The sequence below is a fragment of the Arvicola amphibius genome, chromosome X (genome assembly GCF_903992535.2).
Source record: "Arvicola amphibius chromosome X, mArvAmp1.2, whole genome shotgun sequence".
NCBI lineage: Eukaryota > Metazoa > Chordata > Mammalia > Rodentia > Cricetidae > Arvicola > Arvicola amphibius.
The window spans coordinates 39,669,015-39,673,698 of NC_052065.1; the positions used below are offsets into that span (position 1 = coordinate 39,669,015).

General features: G+C 37.0%; 1 pseudogene; it reads left to right on the top strand.

Moving 5' to 3' along the window:
* Positions 1-1,145: 1,145 nt before the first annotated feature.
* Positions 1,146-1,784, top strand: LOC119805505 (annotated as a pseudogene).
* The last annotated feature ends 2,900 nt before the right edge of the window (positions 1,785-4,684 follow it).

Genomic DNA, 4,684 nt, shown 5'->3' on the forward strand with positions numbered 1-4,684 from the left:
AACAGAGTTAATTTGATTAATAAATAAATAAATTTCAAAATTGTAAACCAACCTCAATATAATTGCAGACAATATCACCATCCAAGAATTTAACAACCATTTTTTTTCTAATATAGATGGGATTCTTCAATACTTATATGAGCTACCTTGTACATATATTTTTGTGATTTAATATTTTGCATTGTTCTTTATGTTGTCCTTAAAGAAATAGTTTGATGACAGGGTCAAGAATGAGAAACTTTAGAAAGAATACAGTCTTTAACTGAAAGGATTCATACTATTTTAAAGGATAACCATGATTTGACAGGCATAATTCAATCCATGTCAATGGGTTATGAAACCTTACAAAAGGGTACTGATAGATTATCTGAGAAGATTCATTCTGTTGAAATTGACAATAAAATCTATTAAAAAGTTATGATAAGATAGCAGATCTCCAGGAAGGCAATATATATGCCATCCAAATAATATCTAAAAATGAGAAGATATCATTAATGGAAAAATTTAAAACCTTGGGATCACATGTGCAGAATGAGAACCAGAAATTATTTGATTTGGTGACATTAGAAATATTCACAGTTCAAGAGATGCATGCTTTATAAAAAACAGTGATAAACAAATTTTAATCAATTGAGGAACTTGGAAGAACTGATAAGCAAGGAGAAGAGGTGCTAACAAAGGATTTAGCATTGCCAGTACCTCTCAGAGTCAGAGATGACTGACCAAGAGTTTTAGCTACTTATTCAGTTATTACCTGTGAAAAGCCCACAAATACTCAATACCCAAGTGTATACAAAAATGTAAATAGAAACTTATAGGTATAAAAGACCCAAAAGAAATTAATCAAGCAGTAGTATCTTATGACGTGCATAATTTGTTAGGGAGATGGTAAAGACATGGACTTGAAGCAAGATGACTACTTCACATGATTAGTTTCAGTTAGTCTCAGCAGTGATAGAAGATGGGACACAGTTATAGGAGTAGTGTTAATAGAGACAGGAGGATAAAGCCTTAGAACATCAAGGTAGAGTCAAAGATTTGAGGCTTCCCAAGTACATTGAGCTCCATAGAGACAGCGCCGGGGCAAGCGAGAGCTGGACGGGCACTGGGTGACTCTGTGCCTCACGGATGAAAATCAACTAAACATGGGCAAAGGAGATCCCAAGAAGCCGAGAGGCAAAGTGTCCTCGTATGCATTCTTTGTGCAAACTTGCCGGGAGGAACACAAGAAGAAGCACCCGGCTGCTTCTGTCAACTTCTCAGAGTTCTCCAAGAAGTGCTCAGAAAGGTAGAAGACCATGTCTGCTAAAGAAAAGGGGAAATTTGAAGACATGGCCAAGGCTGACAAGGCTCATTATGAAAGAGAAATGAAAACCTATATCCCCCCCAAAGGGGAGACCAAAAAGAAGTTCAAGGACCCCAATGCACCCAAGAGGCCTCTTTTGGCCTTCTTCTTGTTCTGTTCTGAGTATCGCCCCAAAATCAAAGGAGAACATCCTGGCTTATCCATTGGTGATGCTGCAAAGAACCTGGGAGAGATGTGGAACAACATTGCTGCCAATGACAAGCAGCCCTACGAAAAGACGGCTGCCAAGCTGAAGAAGTATGAACAGGATATCGCTGCTTACAGAGCTAAAGGAAAATCTGATGCAGCGAAAAAGGGGGTGGTCAAGGCAGAAAAGAGCAAGAAAAAGAAGGAAGAGGAAGATGAGGAGGATGATGAAGGGGATGAAGAGGAGGAGGAAGAAGATGAAGATGACGAAGAAGATGATGATGATGAATAAGTTGGTTCTAGCACAGTTTTTTTCTTGTCTATAAAGCATTTAACCCCCCCCTGTACACAACTCACTCCTTTTAAAGAAAAAAATTAAAATGTAAAAAAAAAGATTTGAGGCTTCCCAAGATCAAATTCTTGGTGAGGGCCATTATGCTGATCCACAGAATCAAGCTATTTACAATGAACACGTCTTATCCCTATGTTATTATGCAGCTTTAAGTGTTTGGGACAGAATTAGAACTAGGAAGAAGAATTGAATCATAAACTGAGGTGACAGAAGGTCCAAAGGAACATCTTAGTAACTTTCTTTATTTTTTTATGAAGATTAACTAATGTTGTATAAGTAGGGGTAACAGATCCAGAATCTTGACAAGTACTTATTAAATCTCTGTCTTTTGAAAATGTCAACTTAGCATACAAAAAGATACTTGGGACTTTAAATGTCAGATCAGCACCAATGGATGAATGGACCTTGCACACAGTCAATGTTGAGTTGTTTGACTATAATACTGTATCTTGGATTGGAGAACTAATTTCCAAAAGCATAAAGAGATATCAAAATACCAAATGTTTTAATTGTGGTAGAATAGGGCATCTGAGAAAGGATTGTAGACAAGGCATTCCTAAAAATAATGTTTCTTCCAGGGAGGAAACAAATAGAAGTTCTCAATATTCTGGATTATGTAGAAGATGCAGCAATTGCTGACATTGTGCCAATGAATGTAGATCAACAAGATACAAGCAAGGCAACACATTATCACTGGGAAATACCTTGAGGGACCTCTTGCAGGACCCCAAGTTGAACATAGTTCAGTTATTCCTAGTCACTGTGGAAAACATGTCTCCCCAGGAAAATTAAAAAAACTTCAGTGCCTGTTGTAAAAAAAAAATGATACTGCTCTGAATGATAGGATTAATACGGAGGATGAATAAAAATTCCAATTGAAAACACAAAGTTGAGAGTATGAATAAACAACACTGTAATTGAAGGATTACTGGACACGGGTACAGATATGGCTATTATTACTCAAGAATCTTGGCATCCGAATTGGCCTCTTCAGGAGGCAGATGTTCAATTCCTAGGAATTGGAACCCTATCTGACATAAAACAAAGCATGGAATTGATTCAGTGCATAGGGACAAAAGGACAGAGAGGAAGGCTGAGGCCAAATGTGGATAATATAGCAGTAAATCTATGTGGGCTTGTGATCTATTGCAATAACAGAGTACCCAGATTAACTTTCCTGCAGTCTCAGAAACAGAATATCAACCAAGTCATCATATGGGAAGTCCTTCTGTTTATGTGCTGCTTTTACTGGTTAATGAATAAAGCTGTTTTGGCCAGTGACTTAGCATAATAGAGCTAGGTGGGAAATCTAAACTGAATGCTAGGAGAAAAAGGGCAGAGTCAATGAGAAGTCATGTAGCCACCACCAGGGACACATGCCTCCTTTGGAGCCATCCAAAACTTTTCTGGTAGGCCAAAACCTCATGGTTATGTACATATTAATGGAGATTGGTTAGTTTAGGATATAAAAGATAGCTAGAAATATGCTTAAGCTATTGGCCAAGCAATATTATGAATAATGTAGATTCTGTGTGATTATTTCATGTCTGGGCAACAGGGAATGAAAAAGCAGCCTCCCCCAACAAACTCATGTTTCTGGAAAGGATATTATAAGGTACGATAAAAAGCAGTCACACTTCATTCAGGTTGTACAAAAACACAAAACAACTAGCAAATTTTTAGAGGTATCAATGACCCTACTGTTAAAATTGTTAACTAAGGAACCAGTATAGGTTAAACAATGGCTTTTGACAGAATAGAAACTTCAGGCTTTAGAATAGATAGTCTGGGAACAACTACTTACCATATTGAAGAATCAACCAGCCCTTGAAATTCTCCTGTATTTGTTGTTAAAAAGAAATCTAGAAAACAAAGAATGGTGACAGATCTAAGAACTGTTAATAAAGTGATACAACCAGTGAGCCCTCTACAATCTGGACTTCCTTTGCATTCCCTATTGCCTAAAGGATAACCTTTTATTGTTATTGATTTAAAAAATTGTTACTTCGCTATATATTTACAAGAAAAGGACAGAGAAAGATTTGCCTTCACAGTTCCTACATATGATAATTCTCAGGCTAGCTGGGCAGTGGTGGCGCACGCTTTTAATCCCCGGACTCGGGAGGCAGAGGCAGGCGGATCTCTGAGTTCCAGGCCAGCCTGGTCTACAAGAGCTAGTTCCAGGACAGGCTCTAGAAACTACAGGGAAACCCTGTCTCAAAAAACCAAAAAAAAAAAAAAAATTCTCAGGCTACTAAGAAATATCAATGGAGGATCCTCCCACAGGCAATAATAAATAGCCTCACAGTGTGACAATATTTTGTAAGTCAGTCATTGGAAATAATCTGTAAGCAATTTCCTAAGTCTATAGCTTACTATTACATGGATGAAGAATGTATGAAGAGGTAAAGAAAGTTTTGTATAAATGGGGATTCCAAATTGCTCCTAAAAAAATACAAAGAGTAGACTCTATCAATTATCTAGGTTATAAAATAGGTTTACAGAAAATTAGAACACAAAAAGCACAAAATTAGAGAGACCAATTTTGGACTCTTAATGACTTTCAAAAATTTCTAAGAAGCATTTTAAATCTACGTTCCACTTCTGGGATAACACTTAATCTAATAACTCATTTAAACAAATCCTTAGATGGTGACAAGACTTAAATAGTCCCAAGGAATTAGCAGCAAAAGCTGAGAAAAAAATTGACATTGATTAAAGAGAAATTACAGGAGGCATATGTGGATCATGTGGATCTAAATCTTAACTGCATTCTGGTCATATTACCCTCCAAAATTTCCCCTACAAGAATTTTAATGCAGAAGGAAAGTATTTTCTTA